The sequence below is a fragment of the Phaethon aethereus genome, assembly GCF_964289735.1.
Source record: "Phaethon aethereus genome assembly, chromosome: 8".
Classification (NCBI taxonomy): Eukaryota; Metazoa; Chordata; class Aves; order Phaethontiformes; family Phaethontidae; genus Phaethon; species Phaethon aethereus.
Genome location: NC_138584.1, coordinates 2,996,627 through 3,011,161, shown reverse-complemented (window position 1 = coordinate 3,011,161; position 14,535 = coordinate 2,996,627). Strand labels below are relative to the sequence as shown.

The window sequence follows — 14,535 nt, the reverse complement described above, 5'->3', positions numbered from 1 at the left end:
ACTGAACACTCAAACCCGCATCAAGAGCAGAAATATTCTCATGATTTTCCTTTTTCTTCTTCCAAAGCCATGAAACAGCTTTCCTATAGCCATGAACCTCCTGCTCTGTTCAGGCATCCCGCCGCACGTTTGGGTACGTCATGTCATCTTCCCGGCGGTCAGTGCCAGGGCAACGAGCCCTTGCGAAGGGGCGATAGAAATCTGCACAGAACGGGATTCTGCTCCTGCCGACGCCGCTGACCCCAGCCAGTTGCACTGAACTGTGGCCGGTCGATAAGCGTGGGTAAATCCGGATGGATTAGTAGCTACCAAGTTAAGCTCTCGTGACTCTTGCTGTGATGAGCTGCCTAGAGTGACTGCTTGCGTAGAAGGGTTGGCGAAAAGGCGGTGTATTTGTAGGCGAGCTGCCAGTGGAAAGGAAACAAAAGCCACTTCTGGGACTCGTGGATGGCATCTCAGTACCACTGCTGGCCAAGCGGCGGGGCCAGGCCCTGCATCCTAGATGTATCTGGGTTATTTTTGTGAGCTGTACTTTGTGGCCTTAAAATGAGTTTCTTGTAAAACACTTTTGGTGGCTTAATTCTGAGTTTGTCCTGAGCCAAACCTGCAGTTGGTAGCTGCTTGTGCCGGGAGTGAAGACATTGCACCGTAGTGCTGCTAGTGGTTAGCAAAGGCTCTTGCTTGACCTGCTCAGAGGGTGGGAAGGGGTAACGGGTAAAGCTGAGAGTCTGTTTATTTTTTTGCCACAGACTCCAAAACACTGATAATCTATTCATCTTTAATCCATACAATTTAGGAAATCCTTGTGTTTGTATAGAATCACAGAAGGGTTTGGGTTGGAAGGGACCTTCCAAGGCCATCTAGTCCAACCCCCTGCAGGGAGCAGGGACATCTTCAACTCGATCAGGTTGCTCAGAGCCCCGTCCAACCTGACCTGGGATGTTTCCAGGGATGGGGCATCTACCACCTCTCTGGGCAACCTGGGCCAGGGTTTTCCCCACCCTCATGGTGAAAAATTTCTTCCTTTAGATCTAGTCTAAATTTGACCTCTTTCAGCTTAAAACCGTTACCCCTTGTGCTATCGCAACAGGCCCTGCTAAGAAGTCTGTCCCCATCTTTCGTCTAAGTCCTCTTTAAGCACTGAAAGGACTTCCCTGTGGAGACACCAACAACGTCCTCCAGCTTAGTAGGGCAGCATCAAGAAAAACTTCATACCCAAGAGATGTTAGGTGGAGTCTGAAGGATGAAGAAGTGACTGATGAGCTTTTAAGATGCCAACTCCTGTGTGGGGCTAGCTCACGCCGAGATGGTGACATGCGCTGTGTGCGTGGCTGAGCTGTTGGTGATGAAACGCCGGAGCTGCTGTTTCACAGCTGGAGAAGCAAGCTGAAAACGGTGCGTTCTGAACGAGGACATGACTCTCTTCCAGCCTTGGTTCTCTTCTCAATTGATTTTAAGAATTATGTTGTTATATTCGAAGGTGTTTTGCTGGCTGTCCGAGATCTCAATTTTATACACCAAATGACTGTCAGCAGAAATGATGCTTAAACAATCCCCCAATTCATGTCTACGTACCATGGAGCTTATAGAAGGCCACTGGACTTGCAGATTCTCTTTCCGAAGGGATAAGTAAACACGTCTGACTTGCAGCCAAGTCCTTGGCAGCGCCATCAGAATCGGAGACTTCTGCACAACAGGCTTTATTTAACAAATGCTACTGGGGGGACAAGTTCTGGTTCTTAATTCTTCCCCCAGATTCAAAGGGAGCGAGTGCAGTGCTGCAGAGGTGGGGAGGAGAGCATTGTGGCTGTCAAATGGCTCCCGGCCGCTGGACTCACGGGCGCTGCGGTGTGCTGGTCAGGAGCTGACCGCGCCGGTCCTCCGTGCCGCCTGCGGCGCCGCCGCGGGGGCCGTGGCACGCTGCTGTGCCGGGGTGAGGGCCAGGAAGAACCAGAAGCCCAACGGCAAGGCATTTTCACTGGCTTGGACCACAGAAAGGAAGGAGAGACGTGAGACCGTTGTCACCGCCAAGCTATTCTGGCAGCCGTGGAGAACCTCCTCAGCCTGGCCGCGTGACTCTTCTCCCTCTTGCTGGGGTGGCGATGGCCATTCCAGTTTCTCAGGCTTGGTTCCCTGTAGTTCTGCAATAAGTTTATCCCTTCCTGAATGATTTCTGCTGCTTAAAAATGTTTTTGTTGGTGCCTTTTAGAAAATGACACAATTACAAATGACACAGGCAAAAGTTATGGGATGGGAGAGAGCTGCTTCCAGCGACTCGCCGGTTACCAAAGTAAACACTGCTCTAATGAAGGTTTTGAGAGGCTTATCTGGCCATGAAAAATTTACTATATCGTTCTTTTTAAATTGACATTTAAATCTGAACCACATTTTAAAAAAAAATAGGACTGAAATGTTTCAGTATCCTCTTCTGCCCAGATTGGCTCTGTCAGATAAGCAATTTTGCAGTCACGTTTTCTGCAGCTTTTTCCCATCGCTTTCTTCTTGTGCAATAGAATCCTACAGCAGCCCAGGTTGGAAGGGACCTCGAAGGATCATCTGGTCCAACCTCTCCAACAGAGCCTTGCCAGGAGTAAGAGAAGTGTCTGTTAAGTAGAAATAGAAAATGAACTATTTACAGTCTTCGCTGTTAAAATTAAAAATAGGTTTAGTTTCTTTTAAAAAGGACCAAGAAGTTCACTTTAACCTGGTACACCAGTAACTCTCCTTCTAACATCTTGAAATAGATTCTTTAACTTAACAAACCAATTGGTGCTGCTTTATTCCCAGCAGTATTTGAGGCATCGTTGAACCATCGTTAGAGCCCTGGGGGTAATATTCACAACTGGCTATTGTCAGAGTGAATAATCAGTGTATACAGACAATGTTATCTGCCGTAAAATTCCATGTTCTTTGAGCTGCATATGGGTTAGTTTTGTGAAGTGGACATTTATGCAGAGTGATGCATAGGGATTTGAATTTACAGTTATAATGGCTAAAAGGAAACGGTTTGGATTTCTAATGGTTTTACCCTGGTAATCCTTTAGCAATTCATTTTGTAGCATAATACTTGGAGGGGAGCTGGGGCCTGTTCTAACTGAAATCAATAAAAACGCTGTCATTGACTTAAAAAGAAAGCAGATGCATTCTTAATAATAAAAAGGAAAAAAAAATTGGTAGAGAGTAAGCTCATATGCAAAATACGAGGAGTTTTGTACTGAATGTGGCACAACTTCTTTCCTAGCAGCTGGTCTCAGATTACTTTATTTTTGTTATGCTTGGAAATCTCTGTCCTCAAAGGAGGGCAACTGGATACATCATAAAGCATTTTATAGTATTGAAATGATGATGTTCGTGCACATATATGTATGTGTATATACACGCACACAGAAGATGCCGTCTTGTAGAAGCTGGTTTTTATTCTAGAGTTTTCTAAAAGAAATCTTTTCTTTTTTTCTTCTTTGTTCTTTTGAGAGACAGGTGGCTTGATATGAAAACTGAGGAGAATCTGTTTAGTTGTGTTTTAATTATGCAAGTGTAGATAGGTCTGTGGTTAGAGTCTCCCAATTACCTTTTCTGCTTGTTTAGGGCTAATTGACTAGTTATGCGGTTTGATAATTTTCAGAGCAAAATGTATTTTAATAACTTTTCAAAGACTGTGTCTAGCGTCTCAAGGAATTTTAGGTCAGTCTTTACTTTTTTTTTTTTTTTGCTTCCCTTATCCTTCTACATAGGAAAAAACCCCCAAACTTACCACGCTGTGTAAGTTGGTATCTAACAGTTATGCTGTTTTGTTTTATCCCATGCCATTTAACTCCTCCTTGTCAAAGAAACCCCAGCAGACCCATTTAAATATGATACACCATACTCTAGATAGGATTTAAAAAAAAAAAAAATTCTACTATGTGAAGGCATTACAAGAACATAAGCCTGTTAAAGAACAGCATAAGACTAATATGATAACTTCTTCTGGAAAGTCCTTGTTTCCATGGTCTCCTGACAGTTTTAAGCACTGAGTGCTGTGGTTTCTGTAAAACTTGTTAGGAGAATGGCTCCTTCAAGAAAACATTGACTGCTGGTTTATTAATGACTAGGTAGTAATTACACAAGTGAAGTACTGTTTCTGCCTTGGGATATCGCTACGTGGCGTGAATGTAGAGTATTTCTCATCACGGACTCAGCAGTCCTGGGTTGTCCTGGTCTCAGGATGCTTAAGTTGCTGTTGGTAACTTTATTTGCTTACGCAGCCTGTTTTTATGTAGATGTGGGTGCTGAGAGCATTAGTAATTCCATATCCTCCATGAAAGCAATGTGGCTGCAGTTTCAGCGGAAAGAGCCAGTTGCTTTTTCAGTTTTGATTATGTCCCATGGTGAAAAAGCTGACTTGGCTTAGGCAAGGTAGCCCTCTCCAAGGATCTTCGGAGTCTCTTTGAAGGAAGTAATCTGTGAATATAATCTTCCAAGTAGCAGAAGCTTTTAATTAGACTTTGTAAATGAATTCATCTATTCTGGAAAAACAAAAAAAGCTGTGATTTTTTTGTTTTTTTTCCAATTTTTTTTTTGCCAGTTGGCCTATGGACCCCTCCTATGGTGCGATACATTTGGGGATGCGGTGGGAACCAGAGTTCAGTGAAGAAAGAGAAGGAGCCTTACGGGCGAGCTTGCGGTAACCTGCAGTGCCAGGAGGCTCCTGACAGCGGAGCTCGGCCGTTCCCGGCCGGCAGCAGCGCAGCCAGCAGTGTGGGCAGCAGCTCAAAATGAATCTTTGCTAGATGTTGCAATAAATAAGTTCGTTTTGTAAGGCTATACCAAGTACAAATCTTGAATTAAAAATTGAGTTTTAAATAGTATTTGATTTGACTTCAACAGGTTAAGGTTATTAATCACAAAACAGCATTGTCAAATTTGTAGTTACATTCATTCCTGCCGTATTCTTTAGTTCAAGTTCTTTATCCAGGGCTGCTACAAGTGTTGAAGGAGTATTGCCAAAATACACAGACCAAGAGATGAGACAGAAATAGCCCTGGACTGAATTGGAGTTCAGTCTGGAGAAAGAATTTAAAGAGCGTTATGAACTGAATTTTACTCTGTTCAGATTGTTGTTAACAAGGGGAAATAAACAAAACCAGAAAGTAATCTGATGACCTTTTCGGATGTTCAGCGTGAACTGAGAGCACGGGCCAGCTTCAGTAACCAACTGTTGCTCCCAGGCTGTGCAGTGAGGGAGCTGTGGTTGTAGTTCTTATCGGCTGTTGGTTCGTTACTGCAGGCTGAGGGAAGCAAATCAGTCAGTCAAAGCTCGCGTGCTGTATTGGGTCAACATATGCTTTTTTTGTTCTTCTGTCTGCCGGGGCTTTGTCTTGTTAGAAAAGGAGCGGTATGAACTTCTGTACTATTGGCGGTATTGGGCTGACCAAAAAAAATTAAAGCCTCTTGCACAGAAGAGATGCCTAAGAGCACGGGCAGCAGTTCTGTACGTACTTGGTTCACTGGGATGGCTCAAGGCTTGAATGTAGGCGACCACCTCGTCGTAAGAGACTCCGCATAATCTGCATGGCTCTTTCAGTCCTCTCTGAAGGACTGTCGGCTGTTTTTTGTGATTTGGGCAAGCATCCATTGCGAGCTGGCTAGAGGCGGCCAAAGTAATTTCAGAAATGATGGCTGCTGGCCCTCCTGATGAGAACAGACCTCCAGGGCTGCTTGGAGAACCAAGGGAAGGGAGGAGGAAGGTGGGTCTCCTGCAGATGCCAGCATTCTGTATGCTTGCTTGTCCCCAGAAAGGAAAAAACCCAAACTTGCTTCGTGTCAATCTTTTTACATTTGGGACATTTAATAGCTGCTGGCATGACTTTAAATTTTAACCACATGGAGTCAAGTTTTCTGGTCTCTTTGCCTCATATTTGTGCACCAGCAATAGAGAAAATCTTCTGGCCTGCCAGTGGAACCAGAGGGGATGTTCAAGAGGATTATTTCCCTGGAAAGATAATCAACCTATACACCTATTTACTTCAGGCCACCTTTTTCTTATCTGCAGCCTGAGGGAGTAGACTTTTCTGTCGGTGGTGCTACGGTGAGCGCGATGTAGTACCGCTCATGCAAGGGACTTCAGAAGCTCTAAGGCTGTTTTGTGCATCACCCATTTAGGAGAGAATTAGTGGCAAACCTAAATTTATTTTAATGGTCTCTGGGTGGAAGAGGCTACTTTGCACATCCTGGGTTTTTATTACTGTAGTTCTTAGAAGGAAGAGTTAACAGTGTGCTAGGTGTTACTGTGCTGGGCAAATCAGCACCTGATTTTTATTATTTGTCATTGCATTTGGTTAATAACTTTTAGACAACTGTGCTTGAGGCCCATAAGCTAAACAGTAGACAAAATATGATAGTACTAGATGTAGGCACTGTAGGTCTCCAAGCTAGCTTTTCTTTTTCCAAGAAATGTAAACATATGTAATACCTTTTTCTACCATTATTATTTTCTTTTTTAAATAAAGAGACAGGCTCATAGATGTTATAACAATGGGAAACAACAATACAAACATGCCAGTTACTAAGGCACATTTTTTGGTAAAACTGCTGTTAAATCTTTGGTCTCTGAGTTTCATCTAGGCTTTGGCCACTGCCCTGTGGTGACTGGTGAAGAATTTGATGTACAAGGGTGATGACCATCGTCATCCGTGAGGGTGGAGCTTCATAATGATCCACTAACGCTATGTTAGGCACCTGAGCAGTGCCTTGCAGTTTGCATGGATAGTCTATCTGTTTTTCATTTGAATAGCCAGCTGAAGAAAAACTCTGTGTGCAGTCTGACTCCTTCCAGTCAGTTGTCTTCTTAAGCTGAAGTTTGCATATTAAAGTTAATAGTCATAAGTCATGCGGCTGAAAAACTATTTAAAAAAAAAAGTGACTGCATTAAGGAAACATGTGAACTTGCTGGGTTTGTTTGGCTTTTTCTGTCTGGTTAAGAATCTGGTAAAAGTTGCTCACTGCAGTTCTTGGGCTCTTAAAAAATTTAATTATACCCAGGTTAGAGTCTGAAAGCTAAAAGCAACCGAGTCACGAGGGAATGTCATTTAAGAAGAAACTCGAAATAGCTTATTACATGTTCTGGTGCTAAAGCATCTTGGCTTACTCCAGCGCTCCCCGAGTCCATTGGGAGGGTCTTTCTGGTGGGACGTGTGTTAGCCTTGGCGGACTTGTGACTGTAGGCAGCATCTCCAAAGGTGCTTGTGCCCCTGGAAAAATTCAGCAAGGTGTTTATGGACGCAGCTCCCACCATCTGTAATGCGAGTTGAGGATGTCCTTCACTTCAGAGCGTGAAGCAGAAGGCTTTAAGTTTGGGGTTTTTTCCCTAGGTGGTGGTTAGTAATACTTATTCAGCTATTTCGTACTTATTTTCAGAGTAAACTGCTCAGGTTTAGTAGTTTACTATAGAAATTTGTAACCAGTTAAAAGTGGAGCAACATTTTAATTGCATTAATGGTTAAAACATAAGGGTAGCAAATCTTCTGATTCTGTGTATGTATCTTTGTCAGCTGTTTGAGGCACAAAAATGTTCACTATAATTCGAGAGATGGCAATTAAAAGTATTTTTCTTTTATTCAGTTGTACTGGTGACATCATAGCCTGGTGCTGGAAAGGACAAGCGAGCACGCTGTGAAACGTTTCTGATGGCAGCTTGTGAGTGATCCGTAGCGGGGCAAAGTCACGATGCGTAGGGCCAACTTTGCTGTTAGGAAATCAAAGGTTTCTGCTGTGCCCTTAGGACAGACAGCTGGCTGGAGGCTGGTTAAGGGTAACTATCATTATTCTTATTTTCCTAATCCTTGGCAGGTAGCTACTCTTAAAGGTCTTCAGAATAATTATAAGCAGAGCTTTACAATGAATTGGATACAGAAAAGGAAGCTTGAGAAGGAACCATTAAATCGGCTAAAGCTCAGTGCTCAGCACTGTTAGTAAACAGCTCTTACAGAATAATTGTGCACCAATTTCTTTTGGCAGCAATCCTGACTTGGGCACTTTAGCTGTCCCAGCTGCTCATTCCCAACCCTTCATCATCTCTTCACGTGTGGTGGTACAAGTGCTTGAGAGTATGTACAAGAAACAAGACTGGACGACAGATCTGATAGAAAAAATTATTGACATATATTAAAAAAAAATAAAATGTGGGCAAGCAGAGGTAAGTATGTATGTGGAACCTATATTAGTCTTCTGATCTCAAAAACTGTCAAAATTGCCACAGCTAGGAAGCAGCACTCAGCTGGGAAGGCAAGTTGGGAACTGCTTAACCACGCATTACTCATGAGATGAATGCATGGAACCGTGCCCGGTGTGTGATTCTTTTTTTTTCTTAATTTTTTTTTTTTTCCCCACCATCATACATACATGTGACGAGGTAAGTCTTGACATCTGTTAGAAATGTATGCTGGGTTACTTCCACTGCGTTACCCAATTCCAAATCACACTGTCTAAAACCTTTCCTTTTTCCTTCCAACCCTAGCCCTTCGCCATGCATGTATTTTCAATGGTCCCAGTAAATCAGAATCTCCCAAAACTGTGTGAAAATAAGACATCTATCTGACAGCCTGAAGATACAAATAACTCATTTGTATAGTTCGACCTGTAAATTTTTATTCATACTATTTCACTTAAATCATGATATTTAACGTATAGTGAATGGTGAAAACAGTGACTGCTTTATAAATGCCACTTTCTGATGAAGATGTAGTGATCTTGTGTATACTGCAGCTTTGAAAATGATTTTTCGTGGGGATATCAAAGTTTTCATGGTAGACGTTTCATTTTTCAAGGTATGCATTTAAGCGTGCATGTTTTACTGAGTACCGATCCTCATTTTTCAGATGCCTGATGCTAAACTTGTCAGTCCACTCTACAAATAAAAAGGAATGTAGGAAATAATTTTTTGTTCTATAAGGTGGGGGAAACTGTGTATTTCTTGAGGTCTAGACTACATAAAACTATATTTAGTTATTTCTTCATTATCTGTTTAGTTCTAGGTCACAGAGGGCTACACTCCATTGCTCCATGGCAGAGATGCAGCCCTGGTAAAAACCTGCACGAGTGACATTATACCAACAAACTAGTAGAATTGAGACGACACATCATTGTGTGTAATGAAGCAGGAATGTAGTAAGAGGCTGTTGAAATGATATTTGTTATTAAAATATCAGAGTTTTGTTGCTGTTCTGTGGTTTTGTTGGTTTGTTTTTTGTGGGTTTTTTTTTTTTCTTTTTTTTTTTTTTTCATTTGTAGTGTACTAGTTCTAAGGTTTATTTGTTCTTTGGAAGTCTCCAAAGGTGTGGTGGGTTTTGAGGGGTATGTTGTGTGTAGGATTTTTTTGGTTTGCCCCCCCCCCCCCCCCCCCTTTTTTTTTTAAATTCTGGGGATAGTTTTTCGTCAGGGTAATGTCCTTGCTCTGAATTAGAAGGAATTCTGTGGGTGAGAGTGCTCCACAGGACTTAGCATCTCTGCCGAAATTCCTTTGGCTACCAAGTATCAATTAGAGCTTTTTTTTAATTCCAGAACAAACAAATTCAGTGTTCTGAGTTGATGAGATGTAGGTGAATGGCTTCCATACTCCTTTGCTAGATTCTCCTAAAACAATCAGCTGTCCAAAGCAGATAGTTGGTGCAGATGTGGTATGTGGTTAGGATTAAGGGAGTGCCAAATTTGCAATCACCCTTGGCGCTAATTATGCGTGATTGGGTAATTCGTGGTTTTCCCAATGTGCTTGCTGTTCAGCCTGTATATAAACATGCAGCCATTTGAGACGTAGCAGAAAGTCGTGGACAAACATCAGGGCCTTCCAGAATGGCCAGTGTCTCAGGTTACTGGGGACTTTTCTACTTATTTATAAAGGAGATGGGTTTTTTCATATTTGCACCAGAAAGGAAATATCAAGATTTTTTTCATCTCAGTCAAATGGACTGGTGCTCAGTTTTATGTTGTCATATTTGTTTCATTGCTTAGGTACAGGTGGTTATGTTGAGTTTTGTGGTTTCAGTTTGGGAAGTCCGGGTTTTGTTCAGTAATGTGCAACCATTCTTTCAAAATATGTTCACTTTCCTACTTTATCAGCTTTATGATTGTGTGCAATATTAAGTCTTGGATCACCAAGTCAGTCTGAAAGAACAGAGATTTATGTTGTACTTCTGAGACAAGAGAGTTGCAGCCTAAGGCAGACAGGCTGTCTTGCTCCGTCTGTATGAAGTTTTTCACCTTTTGCGCGATCTCTTCCAGAGGACGGCAACGGGGAAACCTCCATAACAAACTAGTCCCAAATGTTCCAATATTGGTGCCTGAAAATGAACTCATATTTCAGCATCAGAATGGACATATTTGGTTAGACTCTTTCATGTGTTGATCTTTGTAAAGAACTAATGTAGTTTAAAAAAAAAAAAAGTTTTTTCTTCCACTTTACTTGGTGTGTTTGTATGATCTAGTTCCTGAGTAAATATTTTGTATTTAGAGAGATACATTTGTAAATATGCTTGATTTGAGGAGTGTCTGACTTGGGCACTTGACTTCTGTGTGCAGTTATTGAGACTTTGGGCAATTTTGGATGTGGATAAACGTGCAGTTAGACCTATGAGTTGACTGGCTGCGTTTGTACTATTAAAGTTGCACAAAAGAACAAAGTCGTGCCTTCACTGCTTTTCTCAGACACTAAAACCTATTTTGAACGCTGACACATGGGTCTCTTTTTACAGTGTTTACTATTTTCTGTTAACTTGACTGGATGCTTTTTTAAATGTCTTACTTTAGTTTAACGCCACAAAGCTTTTCAGCGTTGTTTAGGAGAAAGCTCTTACACAAAGTGCACTTGTACAGCATGCTACTGTAGAACTGTTAAGCCCTTTAAGTTCCTTCAGAAACTCTGCCTGAACTCATGCTTCACAGTTAGCATCTTCAGAGTGCTAAGAACAATTCTCCATCATGATCTATATAATTCTGTAACAGTGCTGTAGTTTAACCTTGCACAGGCATTGGTGTCCCAACTGCACTGAGTTCAGACCTGCCTCTGTGCAGTTGTTCTGCAGGGACCTGTCCAGATTGGTGACTGCAACCTGATTTAGACTTTACAGTTTTTGAGGTTCTTACTGTATCAGTAAATATCCTTCTGTAAGAACTTTCTGTGGTGCTCTGTGAGAGGACTTGCCCTTTTCGGGCAAGTAATCTTGTAAGGCTATCTGCTTAAGGGCAGGAGGGCTCTGCAGAGGGATTTGGACAGGCTGGATCGATGGGCCGAGGTCAACTGTATGAGGTTTAACAAGGCCAAGTGCCGGGTCCTGCACTTGGGTCACAACAACCCCATGCAACGCTACAGGCTTGGGGAGGAGTGGCTGGAGAGCTGCCTGGTGGAAAAGGGCCTGGGGGTGCTGGTCGACAGCCGGCTGAACATGAGCCGGCAGTGTGCCCAGGTGGCCAAGAAGGCCAACAGCGTCCTGGCCTGTATCAGCAGCAGTGTGGCCAGCAGGAGTAGGGAAGTGATCATGCCCCTGTACTCGGCACTGGTGAGGCTGCACCTTGAATCCTGTGTTCAGTGTTGGGCTCCTCACTCCAAGAAGGACGTTGAGATGCTGGAGCGTGTCCAGAGAAGGGCAACAAAGCTGGTGAGGGGTCTGGAGCACAAGTCCCACAGGCTGAGGGAACTGGGGTTGTTCAGTCTGGAGAAGAGGAGGCTGAGGGGAGCCCTCATCGCTCTCTACAACTACCTGAAAGGGGGTTGTGGTGAGGTGGGTGTTGGTCTCTTCTGCCAAGTAACCAGCGATAGGACGAGAGGAAATGGCCTCAAGTTGTTCCATGGGAGCTTTAGACTAGATAATAGGAAAAATGTCTTTACTGAGAGTGGTCAAGCATTGGAACAGGCTGCCTAGGGAGGTGGTGGAGTCACCATCACTGGAAGTGTTCAAAAAACATGTAGACGTGGCACTTTGGGACATGGTTTAGTGGGCATGGTGGTGTTGGGTTGATGGTTGGACTTGCTGATCTTAAAGGTCTTTTCCAACCTTAATGATCCTGTGATTCTTTCCCAAAGTCCTTTTTGGAAATGGTTCCTAGCTGGCAAGTAAACTTAAAGCACTTCTGGTAATATTTTCTTCTCACTTTTATCTTTTCTGAATGCTTTGAAGGGCTGTGTTTATCTGCACTGATGAAATGGTCTTGCTTGGGTTGTGCTTTGAGTGTAGCAGAACGAAAATAAAATGAACTTGGTGAAAGCTACTTCAGTTTTTTTGGCAAGCAGGTCACATAAGCTGGTGGCACGACAGCATATGAAAGACAGCAGATGCTGGGGTTTTGGTAGAAGTTGGTAAGTGTTCAGATAGCGAGAATCAGTCACATCACCATTTATACCTAGAGTGGTGGGCTTGTAAGCTACATGTGAAGAGTACTGAAGAACCCTCATCCAACTGAGAGAAAATCATGCGGATGGAGGAAGCAATGCCAGCCCGGAGTTGGATGGTTATTGCCATTCCAGAAGCCTCCTCTATCAGTAAGGAATGAGTCCGGTGCTGGCAAACTGGCTGTAGCTGTAGGTTTACATGAAGTACTAGCATCGCTGCTTACAGCTGGAAGAATTCCTGACGTCCCTCAGATGAGAGCTGATGTAGAGACATATGCTTGCTGTCTTACACTGGGAGTGCTGGTGTCATTTGTGCTGCCGCTGTTTGTCCCTCGGAGGAGGTCGTTACTACTGGAGATGTGAATGATCCGCTTCAGTCTTTTTCTGGGGCTGTGCTTGACTTCAGGGGGAGCTGATGGACTCTGGCCTTGGTTGCAGAATTGGCTGGAGAGATCCACACTCTGTACAGCTCCTGTGAAGTTCTCTGTTCTGTCCTGGCAGCAGATAACTCTACTTGATGCTAACTGGGCCATGCTCCCTTTCTCACCTCTAATCTAGGTGCCATTTCAAAGATCTGCTCTTGACTGAGCTCACACCAGAGGGTGGCCAGAGCCTTGGCGTGATCCCGCGGCGTGCTGGCCGGGGCTCGGCTTGGCGTCCGCGTGCCCCGCTGGAGCGAGCCCTTGCTGCAGAACTCTCATCCGATCTACACTGGATGTGCTGTTTTAGCTTAGCTGAAGTAATGTTGCTTTTTAGATCTTTATTTTACGGGGAAAGAAAGCCTTTCCAAAGGATTTACTGCTCTAGCATTGCAAAATGTAATCCCTCAACTGATGGGGGATAATGGAGCTAGTGTTTTACTGTATGTATAAACCCGTTCTATTATATGCTTTGGAACAATGGTTGGCAGGGGACAGATTTGAAGAAAAACAATGTGGAGATAGTTTTATTACAGGCCTTTGCTTTAAATAATAGCCAAAGGAGGATGGTGCCAGGTGGAGTGGTGGGAGCAGGAGCATGGCAGGACGAAGTATGTGGGGGAATGGTGAGTCCTTATAATGGCTCTTCTGATGATAGTGTAGCATTTTGGGAAATAACATTCGCAGATAAATGGCTCAAATCAAAGCCATACAAAAAGGACCTCTTAAACAGTTTAATATTCTAGGAGAGGTTTTGTGTGATCTCTTGGGTGACTTTCAAACAAATTAAAACCTACGCTTAGCAAAAGGCACTCATAAATAGAGCCCCCCAAGCGAACACGTGTGTGATTATAGTAGACCTTAGTGATGGCTGTTGTTGAAACACCAGGAAAGGAAACTTTGGGTTGTTTAAAAAAAGAAAAAAGTTTAGATTATGTGGAAGATAAGTACATAATAACTTCTATAGAGCCTGGGAAGTGCTGTATGGTCTGCTGAGGCAGCACTTCCACGTAGCTACAACTGTATTAAATTGGTACCAGTGCAGTTTCATGCTTTTCTTTCATCCTAACTCCATAATTCTACCCCATTTTGTATGCTGGTGCTCAGCTGATCTCTTTGAGTGGTTTGGGGCACTAAGTTAGCAGAAATCTATTCACTTTTTTTTTCTTTTTGTGTCTATTTATTTATTTTTGACTTAGCGCCCTGAACCAGTTTGCTGAGCTAGATGAATGCCATTACTGGCAGAAGGACAGGGCAGGCCTGCCTGCCTGCCCGGGGCAGGGAAAGAATGGAGTGCCCCAGTGCCGGGGCAGATTAAGGTAAACTGTCAGGAAATCACAGCCGTAGGAAACCGGCTGGTTAGGATCACATTCGATAGCAATTAGGAAGGCAGTTGATGAAGGGGCAGAGGGAGGCTTGTGGTGCAGCTGGTGCGATTGGGAAATGCTCAAATATGTGCTGCTGTTACTCTTGTGCCCCACTCCACCACCTGGTCGACTTCAATTCGATGCCCAACCGTTTCTCCATGTACGAAGCCATGGCAAACACCACAAAGTTTCTGGCAACTGCTGCTAGGTATGCTGAGGTTGGGCATTGGGCTCACACCTTTTTTTTTTTCTTTTTTTTTCTTTTTTTTTTTTTTTTTTTTTTTAAATATTGGTCTGTGACGCTAGTGTGTGTATTCTCTTTGGAGAGGCCTCTCCTTCACGTTTATCTATTCAACTGTTTCTGGAAAAATACATTATTTTTTGGTGCAGC

General features: G+C 43.4%; 1 protein-coding gene across 1 annotated transcript in view; it reads left to right on the top strand.

Annotated features, from left to right (window-relative positions):
- Nucleotides 1-14,535, top strand: part of HMCN1 (hemicentin 1) — a gene marked incomplete at its 3' end in the record, with an annotated part of 205,695 nt that overhangs the window by 19,742 nt on the left and 171,418 nt on the right. The window lies entirely within an intron of this gene.